The following is a 15,810-nucleotide window of genomic DNA, read 5'->3' on the forward strand; positions in this document are numbered from 1 at the left end:
GCCAGCATTCTCAAAAATTTTAGAAATAGAAATGTACAGTCGTCTTTATAACCATCTTATCTCAAATAACAAAGTTGCAGTTCAGATTTCTAAAGGGTTCTGATATTGAGAAGGCTATCTACACGTACAGTGAAAATGTGCTTAATTCATTAGGCAAAAAATTGCAGTCAACTGGTATATTCTGTGGTCTGTCAAAGGTATTTGACTGTGTAAATCACAATATCCTTCTAAGTAAATTAGAATATTATGGTGTAACAGGAAATGCTGCAAAATGGTTCAAATCTTATATCTCTGGAAAGAATCAAAAGTTGTTATTATGAAAGAAACATGTATTAAGCTATCAGGCATCATCCAACTGGGAACTACTTACATGTGGGGTTCCACAAGGTTCAATTTTTAGGGCCCTTACTTTTTCTTATGTACATCAATGACCTTTCATCAGTAACATTTCGAGATGCCAAGTTCGTTTTGTTTGTGAATAATACAAACTTACCAATAACTAGCAAATCAGGTGTAGTCTTAGAAAGATGACCTAATAAAATATTTGTGGACATTAATCACTGTTTTCTTTGTCACTAAAACCGAGCGAGGTGGCGCAGTGGTTAGCACACTGGACTCGCATTCGGGAGGACGACGGTTCAATCCCGCGTCCGGCCATCCTGATTTAGGTTTTCCATGATTTCCCTAGATCACTTCAGGCAAATGCTGGGATGGTTCCTTTGAAAGGGCACGGCCGATTTCCTTCCCCATCCTTCCATAATCCGAACTTGTGCTCCGTCTCTAATGACCTCGTTGTCGACGGGACGTTAAACACTAATCTCCCCCCCCCCCCCTTTGTCACTAAACTTTGAAAAAACACACTACATGCAGTTCAGAACTTGTAAGGGGTGTCCCACGAGTATATGCCTAACACGCAAGGACAGCAGATAGAAGAAATGAACAGTGTTAAATTCTTGGGATTACAGCTTGATAATAAATTTAACTGAGAGGAGCACACCACGCAACTGCTGAAGCGTCTTAACAAATCTCTATTTGCAATGCGAATTGTGTCAGACATAGGGAATATAAAAATGAAAAAGCTGGCATACTATGTTTACTTTCATTCCATAACATCATATGAGATTATTTTTTGGGGTAATTCATCAAGCCAAGCTAAAGTTTCCCAGGCACAAAAACGTGCAGTAAGAGTTATATGTGGTGTGAACTCAAGAACGACCTGCAGAAGCCTGTTTATGGAACTAGGGATACTAACTACTGCTTCCCAATATATTTATTCTTTAATGAAATTTGTCATTAAAAATATATCACTTTTTCAAACCAACAGCTCAATTCATGGAATCAATACTAGAAATATGAATAATCTTCACAAGGATTTAAAGTCACTTACTATTGTACAAAAAGGTGTGCATTATTGAGGAACACACATTTTCAATAACTTGCCAGCAGCCATAAAAAGCTTAACAACCCATGAAATTCATTTTAAGAGAACTCCTTCTACTCCATTGATGAATTTCTCAGTAGAGCCAACTGATATATATATATATATATATATATATATATATATATATATATATATATATATATCTAAAAAGAAAGATGATGAGACTTGGTGTCTGTATGTGTGGATGGATATGTGTGTGTGTGTGCGAGTGTATACCTGTCCTTTTTTCCCCCTAAGGTAAGTCTTTCCGCTCCCGGGATTGGAATGACTCCTTACCCTCTCCCTTAAAACCCACATCCTTTCGTCTTTCCCTCTCCTTCCCTCTTTCCTGATGAGGCAACAGTTTGTTGCGAAAGCTTGAATTTTGTGTGTATATTTGTGTTTGTTTGTGTGTCTATCGACCTGCCAGCGCTTTTGTTTGGTAAGTCTCATCATCTTTCTTTTTAGATATATTTTTTCCACGTAGAATGTTTCCCTCTGTTATATATATATATATATATATATATATATATATATATATATATATATATATATATATATATATATATAATAGAGGGAAACATTCCACGTGGGAAAAATATATCTAAAAACACAGATGATGTGACTTACCAAACGAAAGTGCTGGCAGGTCGATAGACACACAAACAAACATACGAAATTCAAGCTTTCGCAACAAACTGTTGCCTCATCAGGAAAGAGGGAAGGAGAGGGAAAGACGAAAGAATGTGGGTTTTAAGGGAGGGGGTAAGGAGTCACTCCAATCCCGGGAGCGGAAAGACTTACCTTACGGGGAAAAAAGGACAGGTATACACTCGCACACACACACATATCCATCTGCAAATACACAGACACAAGCAGACATTTGTAAAGGCATATATATATATATATATATATATATATATATATATATATATATATATATATATATATATATAACTTCCCCACAATTTCAGTGCAGTAACGGTTCATTGTAAATAAGTCTCTGTGTGTGTGTGTGTGTGTGTGTGTGTGTGTGTGTGTGTGTGTGTATGTAAGTACAACATTTCAGTGCAGTAATGTGTTCATTGTAAATAAGTATTATAGTAGTTCTATTACATGTTTATTATCTTATAAATAAATGAAACATTTTTATTTTAAATTCAGTGCATTTGTGTTTGTAAAATGATTCTTTCATATTGTGTTCATTTAAAAAAATGACGATCATCCCACTTGGGACCTATGGAAGGTACATTAGCTTATTTGTTTCAGTTGTGAATATTTGTCATGTATTATTGTTTTTCTGACGTGTTCTACATCCTGGAGGACCTCCTCACTATGGATCAATTGGAATGAAAGTAAATCTAATCTAATCTAATCTTGAATACTAGACATATTTCGCCTGTTTCTTTTTGGCATTTTCAGTGGTATTCATTTTTGTGTCCTGTTCATGCAATCATTTGTTACTCTATATGTGCTGTATTCACATATTATAGGTTTCTTCCAGTAACCATTTCTTTGCAGATAACCTATATTGAAAAATGGTAAAATACAGAAGTTTTCTGATTACTAAAATAAAATATAATTGAAGTTAGCAACTGAACAAAATGGTTGGAAATATTTTCAATATTATAAGAATTAGCGTTAACACTGCCAGAGTCACTGGTCATAATGCACATGAAATGAATGCCAGTGTCATTTCATGGAACTTGAATTTCAAAGGAACTGTTTCTCAGACTAGATACTACAGCGAAAATATTGCAAGACAGTGAACGCAAAATACTGTTATGTTTGCAGTTTGAAGAGCCATACTCGGTCATGCCTTGAAATGGGTGCCAATAAGCCTTAAATTTTTTGTGTACCTTGGGCCTCACAGATACACTCCTGGAAATTGAAATAAGAACACCGTGAATTCATTGTCCCAGGAAGGGGAAACTTTATTGACACATTCCTGGGGTCAGATACATCACATGATCACACTGACAGAACCACAGGCACATAGACACAGGCAACAGAGCATGCACAATGTCGGCACTAGTACAGTGTATATCCACCTTTTGCAGCAATGCAGGCTGCTATACTCCCATGGAGACGATCGTAGAGGTGCTGGATGTAGTCCTGTGGAACGGCTTGCCATGCCATTTCCACCTGGCGCCTCAGTTGGACCAGCGTTCGTGCTGGACGTGCAGACAGCGTGAGACGACGCTTCATCCAGTCCCAAACATGCTCAATGGGGGACAGATCCGGAGATCTTGCTGGCCAGGGTAGTTGACTTACACCTTCTAGAGCACGTTGGGTGGCACGGGATACATGCGGACGTGCATTGTCCTGTTGGAACAGCAAGTTCCCTTGCCGGTCTAGGAATGGTAGAACGATGGGTTCGATGACGGTTTGGATGTACCGTGCACTATTCAGTGTCCCCTCGACGATCACCAGTGGTGTACGGCCAGTGTAGGAGATCGCTCCCCACACCAAGATGCCGGGTGTTGGCCCTGTGTGCCTCGGTCGTATGCAGTCCTGATTGTGGCGCTCACCTGCACGGCGCCAAACACGCATACGACCATCATTGGCACCAAGGCAGAAGCGACTCTCATCGCTGAAGACGACACGTCTCCATTCGTCCCTCCATTCACGCCTGTCGCGACACCACTGGAGGCGGGCTGCACGATGTTGGGGCGTGAGCGGTAGACGGCCTAACGGTGTGCGGGACCGTAGCCCAGCTTCATGGAGACGGTTGCGAATGGTCCTCGCCGATACCACAGGAACAACAGTGTCCCTAATTTGCTGGGAAGTGGCGGTGCGGTCCCCTACGGCACTGCGTAGGATCCTACGGTCTTGGCGTGCATCCGTGCGTCGCTGCGGTCCGGTCCCAGGTCGACGGGCACGTGCACCTTCCGCCAACCACTGGCGACAACATCAATGTACTGTGGAGACCTCACGCCCCACGTGTTAAGCAATTCAGCGGTACGTCCACCCGGCCTCCCGCATGCCCACTATACGCCCTCGCTCAAAGTCCGTCAACTGCACATACGGTTCACGTCCACGCTGTCGCGGCATGCTACCAGTGTTAAAGACTGCGATGGAGCTCCGTATGCCACGGCAAACTGGCTGACACTGACGGCGGCGGTGCACAAATGCTGCGCAGCTAGCGCCATTCGACGGCCAACACCGCGGTTCCTGGTGTGTCCGCTGTGCCGTGCGTGTGATCATTGCTTGTACAGCCCTCTCGCAGTGTCCGGAGCAAGTATGGTGGGTCTGACACACCGGTGTCAATGTGTTCTTTTTTCCATTTCCAGGAGTGTAGTTAATTGGGTTGCAATCTGCTCACTGCTGCTATCTGCCTTGGACAGAATATAGTGGCAGCCAATGATGGAAATCGTGAAGCCATTGCTGAAACAAATCTTTAAGTTAATATATACTAAAATTTGCATATCTACTACTGGTAATCCGTTTAAGTTTGTCATAACATTAAAAATGCTATACTCACTGCAAATGTACCTCCACTCTAAGTGAAGGGTCAATTTTTCAAAACATGTGTCCAAGCCACTATTACCTTATTGTTAAAATTTACCTTGTTATAACTGTGTGAAATCTACTACTGTTGTCTGATTTTTGGACCTCTGAGTTAACAAGTGCCACTATTTACATAACAGCAATAGTATTCCATTTGAATGTATTGTAACATACACATGTATCCAAACCACTATTACCTGTCATTCACTCTAGTACCTATCATTTCTGGAAATATCATAGGCTTCTGCAACCTACTGGAATCAATCATACAGTTACCAAAATTCATATTGCCTTTAGTGGTAGCCTGTTAACTCCCAGAGAACAGGAACTGTGAGTGAATACCATAACTGCCACAGGACAATACTCATTACTGATTTCTGATGGTTATTTCCATAGTCACACGAATTCCTTATAATCACTCAATGTACTGTCCACACAAATTAAGCTGACTAAAGGCACAGTGACTAACGGGCACGACTGTACATGGGAAATGCCTTTACGGTCACTCCCATCAGCCACTGGGCTGAGTGTCAACTTAATTTGTGCAGGCAGCAGACAGCATGAATGCATAGTACACACTTCGATACGCAGATGGAGGCAGTCTCACTGTTATTGTCATGGGCTACAGAATACCCTCTAGATTGTCTGTTCCTCTACTCTGTTCATTCCATCCAAGATCTCATATGACACAAGCATAATATGCACTTTGATAAACAGAGGGCGCCACACATTGAGCGGTTATTACAATAACTGCTTCTCCTAAGTAACTGGTTTTTCAATCAGGCAAGATACTTGTTGCTACCTCTAGGTAGGTGGCGGGGCGTGTCGTTCTCTCACTATACTTTAAACAATCTGTCCACCTACCTGGATAGACTTAAGGTTGTCTGTCCCTTTACTCTGCGATAATAGATACTGGCTTAGACGACAGAAGCAGCGTTGATGAAAATTCGGTTAAATATCTACCACGCAAAGGCCACATAACTCCAGCCCATGGATAGCATCTGAAAGTTAGATACACTATTGAGCATTCGAGATCCTTGCATCAGTCGTTTTTTTTTAAAATTTCAAAAATTTCGGTTTCGTTGGTTTATTGTCTGTAAAGCAAGGAATTTGGCTATCAAGTCAGTATTTAATGTCCTAACGCTAATTATAAAATATTACTGAATGTCTCTGTAGCAAGTTCACACACAAAAGCAGCCAGTCCGAGCAAATAGTTTAAATGTCCTAAAGAGTCACTGATCCACGCTCATTTGCTAGTTAACACAGTCAGTCGTTCAATAGTCTTCTTGTACAGAAAGTGCTCGCCATAATGTCTCGTAATTTGCACGTAACAGGCCACACGGAGTTTATAAACAACTTGAAATGTACAAACGCGAAATCTCCTAAAATAAATCACTCACAAAACTCAAAATTTCTCAGAATACTCAACACTATAGTCGCTTTTCATCACCTACACGAGAACCGATCAAATGCGCACATTTCTTCATTTTGGTACAATTTTGATCAGTGTGGTTTATCATGGGTGTTTTCTAGAAGCTCTACCCAAAAGCGCGGGAAATGCTGAATTCCTATTGACTAGTAAGTTAAGCAGCCAATCAAATCATCTCGAGCACTTCTATACTCGTGGTATTTCGATTGTCAGCTAATCTGATTACCACACGTAATTTAGACTAGAAATCTCTTAATTCCGAAACTATATAAAATTTAATGGAAACAAAATACGATTCTTTTCCACAAAATAAATTGCCAATAAATTTACGAGAGTGGTTTGAAAAGTTCTTGGAATCACCTTGAGATGTCAGTGCTAGTGCAACGAGTTGTTCACGTGATATTCATTCGGCTGTTGCCTGTTAACACGTGCCACGTCAGTGCTCTTGGAAGAGAGTTGTAGCGGTGACGTGGCTCTGTTGTTGTTCCTCCTTAGCGATTTGTGAAGATGGAAAAAATGAGATTCGAGCAGTGATTAAGTACTTCGTAAAGAAACGTATGAAAACAAATGACATTCATGCCGATTTACAGAATACGCTGGGGGGACTCTTCTATTTCGTAGTCAATTGTTGCCAAGTGGACAAACGGATTTAAATTTGGTCGGGAGATCTTAAATGATGATCCACGCAGTTGTCGGCCAAGATTTGTCACTACTCCAGAAATCATTGCAAAAGCGCACAAAATGGTCATGGAGGATCACCGATTGAAAGTGCGTGAAATTGCTCACACTTGCCAGATGTCATCTGAAAGGGTATGTCACATTTTAACCGAAGAATTAGAAATGAAAAGATTATCTGCAAGATAGGTGCCGCGACTCTTCAAGCTGGATCAAAAACACTGTTTGGCCTGTTTTAGGAGAAACGAACAAGATTTTTTGCGATAATTTGTGACCACAGATGAAACTTGGGTGAACTACTATACCTCAGAGACAAAACAACAGTCAAAACAGTGGAATGCTCACTCTCCGCCACCCAAGAAAGCAACAACAATTCCTTCAGTGGGAAAGGTCATCGTATCAGTGTTCTGGGATGTGAAGGGGATTCTCTTTGTAGATTATTTCCCCACTGGGCAAACCATTACTAGAGAATGATACGCTAACCTCCTGGACAGACTGCAACAAAAGATACGCACAGAAAGGCCTGTTTTACAAGGAAGAAGTCCTCTTGCATCAAGAAAACATACGGCCGCACACATGTGCCGTCGCCATGGCAAAATTACACGAACTTAGGTATGAATTGTTGCCACATGCCCCTTTTTCACCTGATATGGCTCTGTCAGACTTTCATCTCTTCCCAAAAGTGAAAATTTTTCTTGGTGGACGGAGATTCACTTCAAATGAAGAATTGGTAGCCTGAGTTGACAACTGTTTTGCAGGCTTGGATGAAACTCATTTTCGAGATGGGATCAAGGCACTGGGACATCGTTGGATCAAGTGCATTAATCTAAAAGGAAACTACATTGAAAAATAAAAAAGTTTCAGTGATGTAAGTACTTTTTTTCTATTCTGTTCTGAGAGCTGTTCAAACCACCCCCGTAGTACTCAATGGCCCTTCTGGCTGCCCTAAACAAAATGAAGCTCACTCGGACATATATCGCAAATTCCTCCATTGCACAACAATATTCTCACGTTTACATATGTATAGTAGTCTCTCCAAAACACTAACACAGCCAAAACACATTGAAATAATAATTTTCTATTTTACTTTTAATTACGTCAGAAATTTGTGGCAATGAAACAATAGAAAATTCCAAAAAATTATATTATATGAATCTATCCTCTTTGTTGCAGTTTCAGTTGATACTACAGATCAATATATTACAGTCCCTACACAGTTCCACAATGCCAGCACGATTATTATGTATTTTACGTAAAAATTTATATCTCCAAAGGTATTGAAATTATTGATTTGTAATTTTAGCAGTATGGTTCTCTTATCCATAGAGTTTGGTACACTATGTATGAAAAGTCCGCAGCTCGTGGTGTCGTGGTAGCGTTCTCGCCTCCCTAGCATGTGGTGCTGGGTTCGATTCCCTGCAGGGTCAGGAATTTTCACTTGCTCCAATGTGACTGGGTGTTATTGTGTCGTCTTCATCATAATCATTCATCTCCATTATGGTCAGAGGAAGGCAACGGCAAACCACGGCAGTGCGGGTCTCCCGCATCATTTCCCTGTGCTCTGTCAAGAAGCATGGGACTTCATTTCCATTTTCTATGTATGAAAAACATCGATTAATACTTAATAGTACTTCTTCATATTCATAGAGAGTATGTGTAATGTATTGTACGCAGCGTTAATCACATAAACCGAACGTCTGGCCCAGTAGCCAGTGTCAGCTGTGCGAGCGTGAGAACTAACATTTTCTCTCCTCCTGGTTCCACGGCAAGCTACGTTTTCAATGCAATGTGACAACTCGTAATAATTCGCTTCGTTACAGGCAGTTAGAGCAGAGTTCACATACAGATAGGACATATGCAGGGCTGAGAGTTGCCTTGTGTCTCTACCCAGGGCGACTGGTTATGATCTGCTTTATGTGCTACAGCACAGTGTAAATATCGCACCAAAATTATGCAATTTCTCTTCGAATGTAAGCCCAAAATGCCACTGAAATTAACGCCATTTCTCTTTGAATGCATGGTGGTATGCAAATAAAAGGGACAAAAACATATTTCTTTGTGCTCTCTCTGCGGTAACTAGGAATTGGAGTTGAGTGATGAAATGATACTCAGTCCCGCCACAATCAATTCAGAGAATGGTAGTAGATGTCTGTTTTCGATTCTGCATGCTCTGATGTGACATCGTTCCTCCTGACACTAGGAGCGCTACATTACTCACAGAAACAGGTCAGTAGTTTTCTCTGAAACTCTGTATCATATTGCGCAAGAGTAGAGTATGAGGGATATTTTAGCAGAAACTGTGATAAGGCCTCCACGCCAGAGTGGTCAGATACATTGTCTCTCAAGTTTTGAGCATGGGTTTGATACCCGACTCCTACCAACATTTTTTTCTTCTGTAATTTTATTTTATCCTTGCAATTTTAAACAATTAATTATAAAATTTAAATATATTTAAACAGTTCAATTTACATATTCAAAAATAATGTATTCAGTTCAGTGATAAGTACTACCCCACTGAATACTTGCAGTGGCAACAATATTATTGGTCATGTTAGGATCTTCTGAAGGCTTTTATTCCCACTGTGTCAGTAGTTGATATTTAATTACAAGAAATCATACCAAGCGTGACTTGTTAGTGATAATTCTCCAATGCGCTAAAAAAAACAACCAACTTTTCGATTGGTGTTCCATTTACAACTTCTCATTGATGGCATGGTTAGAACTCAGATGGTGTGATGGAGATACTGCTAGATCCCTTTTATTTCCATTCTTACATCAGTAGAGTGCTGTTATGGAGTGCTTTGGTTCTTGAAAGGAGTGTCTCATGGTGTGTTTTTTATTGGAAGTGTACTTGACGTATTGTGCGAGCAAGCGACATGGCGTATTCTGCAAATGATCTCCTAAATTGCCCCTTTCCAGCAGATCTTTGGAGGAGTAACTGAAAGTCAAAGAGTTAGGAAAAACCTACTCCAAATTTAAATGTAAGTCAAAAGGCTAAAGGAGGGGAATAGTTAAATCTGCAAATGTAATGTTTGCAATGCACTTTTTTCTTTCCCATCTTTGTTTTTTGAGAACAACAATGGATGGGGTACATGGAGAGTGAAAGAGATAGGACATATTAAAGCATTAATAAAAAATATAGTGGAAATAATAAACATATGAAAAATATACTTGATCTTAGGGCATTAGGCAAAGCTAATATTGCAATAATTTTAAGTCACACCTTCATGACCATGTAGTTCAACACAATCAGCAAATAGAAAAAACGGATATGTGCTATCTAGAATTACCGATGGCGTAAAACTCTTTGTTGCTTTCTAACTGGCTTTGGAAGGGCTTGACTAGTCAGAAACACCGAAAATTATGGGTGACATTTTCGATTTGATAGACTTCATTTCTGATACAGACAGTGCTATGAAAGAACATACAGAGAGTAATTAGGTTTTTGAGGGTATTTCAAAATCCATCCAAAATGAGCTACTGAACGTATGTACAAATCTCATGACATTATTTTGGAAGAAATAAAGCAGGCTGAGTTTGCTGCTACAATGGCAGACAAAAAGACAGGTGTTTCCGAAAATATGCAGTTAGAATAAGTGTTGCAGTATGAAAACAATAGTGTTTCATATGAAGATTCTAAGTTTTTCCCAATCCTGAAGGGTGTAATGCTAATGTTCTAACAACATTTGTTTTGAATGTTATACATCCTTTGTTCAAAATCATGCCACACAAAATTCTTGCAAAAGTATATGACAGTGTATCTGTAATGAGTGGTTGTAAAAGTGTGGTGGAAGCAAAAATTAAAACAGTCTGTTCTAATGCTCATGCATGTGCAGCAATTAAATTTAACAATGGAACGTGCTGCTTCACAAAATCAGTCAGCTGTGGTATTCTTTACAAATTCATCAGGTTTTTCAGCCAGAACGACTTTCCACATTAGTGGCATTCGTGCATGAAGGATTCCTAGAAGACCAACTGCCAGATAGAATTTAAAGTCACGGACTATACATGTAATGTGTATTAATAAAATCTTGCTGCTGGGTTTATCAGTGCTGGAAAAATAACGTTTGACCAAACTTGTTGTCAAGCAGTTGCACTCTGTCATGTACTGTCAATTGTGGGCAACATCAGCCGATGCTGTAAGAGTAAAAAGCTCAGTACCCCATTTCATTCTGCAGTCACAACAAGTGCTACCTCACAGAGTCACCACCAGACATTGCCGACATTCTGATGCATAAGAAGTCTGCAATGGAAAGATCAGAGAGGCCCACAATCGTTTCCATACCCTAGATCATCTACACACAGCAACAATGTTGGTTTCCTCAAAGTTTGAAAAATACTCAAGACATGTCCCTGAGAGAGAACGTAATGTTCCTGTCCAGGCTTACACCATGTACAAGAAATGAAGGCCAAAGATGGAGTTCTTGGTATTATAGCAACAATCAGCCTTCAGGTTGCTGTACCTGCATCACTACTCCAGTTTCCAGCCGCTGAGCACATGGCTGACGGTTGCTACAGGGCCATGGCGAGCGGCTGGCGTCTACCCGGCCTTGGAAAAACCCAAGAGCTGGGCAGTGGCGCGTATGGCCGTGTCTGCGCACTTGGAGAAATTTATATGCCAGAGAAAACTTGAAAAAACACAAAACTGAGAGTGACGTGGAGGTGCGAGTTGGCACTCATGGAAAGAAAAATATGTAAAGCTAGATTATCTAGATGCGCCACAAAAATATATAATAGTTTGAAAGTTATTGTTGTCTTCAAATTTGTAAATTTATGAAAGGTCAAAAGCTATTATCTTGGCAATGCTTTGGCTGATTAATATGAACAAAGTGTCTACAGATACGGCTAGTAGAGCTACATCGAGCAATCAGAGCCGATTTAACATAGTGTGTACCATTTTTGAATGAGAGGTCGGAATATGGGATTCGACTGAGAGAAACTGTGTTTTTGGTAATAAATAAATTTAAAGAGACGAAACTAGCAGTGGCATTCTAAAGTTTAAAGAGGTAGATCAGTAATTAAGTATGTATTTTATTTGTTTATTTATGTTTAGTATAAAAACCCGGGAAAAGCAATATCACGCCACAAGAACATTATTTGTGAAAAAACGGTGGCAGATACAAAAATTGGACTTTAAATTGTTATTGCCCGGAAATTTTCCATATTTTTCAATGTATCATATTTTTTGTGTTTAGTTTTAGAGTATTCGTAATTATTTTTGTCAAACATTGTTTTGACTTAGCCAGTGTATAGGGCGGCCATCATTGATGACAGGGGAGTTGAGTTTGAGCGAGGCTAAACCCAGATGTGCTGCATATCTGAGTGGAGGGTGGATCCTGAGCGACGCTAAGAGTTGCTGCGCTTCTAGAGGTAATAGTGCGTTGGTAGACACGTTCAAAACGGATCAAGTGGAGCGCAATATAGTGGTTTAGGACAGCAGACAAAAGTGCATTTTGTGAATTGTGAACAGACTGTCGAGTGCCGTGATCGCGACATACGAAGTGTTGTAGCATCAGTTGTTAAAAGCAGCCCTTATGTAAGAGCCCCTCAGACTACATTTTAAGTTTTTAGTGAACTTATTGTAGGAAAATAAACTACTTGTTCAAATTATAAATCAACGTGAGTGACTCAATATTTTAAATTTCATCGCAATACAGGCCTGCATGGTGTTTTTATATTTTATTTCAGCTTCAAAACTGAGTTTATGACAGGTGTGAGCTGGCGCAATAAAACGAAGAACGTAGCCAAACATTGAGACCAGCCACATCTCTGTACCACCATGTCTGATGATCATGAGGAACTCTGAAATCCTTTTTAGTTTGTGTGGAATTTTAAAAATCTTATCATGTGAATTGGCTATATATATTATCCATATATATATATATATATATATATATATATATATATATATATATATATATATATATATATATATATTCGTGCCATAGCACATGGGGGCTCGAGCCAAACTATTCAAACTTCAGTAAACAGTGCCCAGTACCGTTGCATCCAACAACAATATGCAGGACACCTTCTCTCAGGTAGCAAAACGTCTGAAAATAATAGTGACCATACTTATGACACTGCTGAACTAAAGTTGTTTTTCATCTCTGAAGAGGACCAAGACCTTTCTTTGGATTACCATGTCAGCGCAATGACATAATGGTCTTACAATGCTCTTCACTGAGAAGAATGTGGCAACCAACGTTGAGGGTTTCAACGCCAGAGTTATAGATAAATTCTACAGCAGAAAACAGTGGCTTATTAGCTTCATTTTTCGTCAATGAATGAGTACTAGTTTTATTTTAATATGTTTTTTTATGAATTTGTTTTCTGTCTATTTTTTAATATTGTAGCATACTAGCAAAATTTTTCACAAGCCACCACTGTGTGTAGTCTTTAGTCACGGAGTTGTAAATGTTTCATGTCTGATGATCATGAGGAACTCTGAAATCCTTTTTAGTTTGTGTGGAATTTTAAAAATCTTATCATGTGAATTGGCTGGTTGGGACTTGTAAACATTTCACGAGTTTCAGTCACAAAGGATTTGAAACAGTTATTTGTGTGAGGACTCTGAACAGTTTTAGGCTTGGTGCCTTAATATATACTTCTGTGAACATTTCTGAAGTTAACTTTGATGGTGACCCACAGTGAAAAATATATTTACTATGTGATTACAGAACTTCAACATAGAAGTGTGTTGAAGCACTTTAAATATTTTCCATAGGTTTCCTAAATGATAAGTGAATATGTGATGCTGGTGAACTCATTTAGGGTCTCACTCTGAGAAATACTATTATAATAGTACATTGATGTGAATGGTGTGAAATGACATTTCATTTAATTTTTCTGCAATAAATTCAGTCTGTAAAAAGTGAGAAGTGAATATGCCTTCAGCACACTTTCCTGCCTAAATATTTATTAAATTGTGACTGTATTCATTTGGGTCAATTTGATGAATGCGTTGGTTGTCCCTTGGTCAAAGACTCAGCCAAAATTTTAAAATTCAACCACGCATTATGAGGCCGTATCAACAGTGTTTTTTCTGCATCATTTAGTTTTTCATTTGTTCAGGTGAATGTGGGAGCTCACAAGTCAATGTCTTGTGGAAACAACAGTGATTAACTTCATCATTGGTCATTTACTTTTATCATAGCAAGCAGAAAAGAAGAGTGAACGGAACAATGCATTAATATCCTACATTCCCAAAAAAAATTTCGTACTGTTGCAGCACGTCGCCTGTAATTGGAGGTTTATAATTCTGTTGTCTTATTTGAGTGTATAATACACGTATAAAAAAAAAGTTTGGCATCACCTGGGTTCTGAGAGTTCCAGAACCCGTACAGAAAACTGGAATAGAGATCAACATAAACATCATTTCTGCCCTTTTTATTGCTCATGAAAACCACACATTGCATGCTGTACCACCATACAGCGAGACCTTCATCGATGATGGTCCAGATTGCCATGCACACCAGTACCTCTAATACCCAGTAGCATGTTCTCTCATTGATGAATACCTCTACTTGTCGTGGCATACTATCCACAAGTTCATCAAGATGCTGTTGGTCCAGATTGTCCTACTCGTCAACGGCGATTCGGTGTAGATCCCTCAGAGTGGTTGGTAGGTCACTTCGTCCATAAACAGCCCTTTTCAATCTATCTCAGGTATGTTCGATACGCTTCATGTCTGGAGAACATGCTGGCCACTCTAGTCAAGCGATGTCATTATCCATAAGGAAGTCATCAACAAGATGTACACAATGGGGGCGCGAATTGTCGTCCATGAAGACAAATGACTCGTCAATATGCTGCCGACATGGTTACACTATCGGTCGGAAAAAGGCATTCACATATGGTACAGCAGTTATGGAGCCTTCCATGACTACCCGCGGTGTACGTCGGCCCCACATAGTGCCACCCCAAAATGGCAGGGACCCTCCACCTTATTGCACTTGCTGGACAGTGTGTCTTAGGCGTTCAGTCTTACTGGGCGGCCTGCAAACACGTCTCCAACGATTTTCTGGTTGGAGGCACATGCAACACTCATCAATGAAGAGAACTTGATGTCAATCCTGAGCGGCCCATTCAGCATGTTGTTGAGCCCATCTGTACCGCACTGCATGGTGTCGTGTTTGCAAAGATGGACCTCGCCATAGACGGTGGGAGTGAAGTTGCTCATGATGCAGCCTATTGCGCACAGTTTGAGTCATAACACTACATCATGTGGCTGCACGAAATGCATTATTCAACATGGTAGCGTTGCTGTCAGGGTTCCTCCAAGCCATAATCCGCAGGTAGCGGTCATCCATTGCAGTAGTAAGCCTTGGGCGGCCTGAGCGAAGCATGTCATCGACAGTTCCTGTCTCTCTGTATCTCATCCATGTCCGAACAACATTGCTTTGGTCCACTCCGAGACACCTAGCCACTTCCTTTGTTGAGACCCCTTCCTGGCACAAATTAACAAGGCGGGCGTGATCGAACCGCGGTATTGACCGTCTAGGCGTGCTTAAACTACATACATCATGAGCAGTTTACCTCCTTCTTGGGGGGTTGACTGGAACTGATCAGCTGTCCGACCCCCTCCATCTAATAGGTGCTGCTCATGTATCGTTGTGTACATCTCTGGGCGGTTCAGTGACATCTCTGAACAGTCACAGGGACTGTGTCTGTGACACAATATTCACAGTCAACGTCTATCTTCAGGAGTTCTGGGAACTGGGGTGATCCAAAACTTTTTTTTTATGTGTGTATTTAGCAAAGTGCATACGCTAAT

This window comes from Schistocerca nitens, chromosome 1 (assembly GCF_023898315.1).
Source record: "Schistocerca nitens isolate TAMUIC-IGC-003100 chromosome 1, iqSchNite1.1, whole genome shotgun sequence".
NCBI classification, from domain to species: domain Eukaryota; kingdom Metazoa; phylum Arthropoda; class Insecta; order Orthoptera; family Acrididae; genus Schistocerca; species Schistocerca nitens.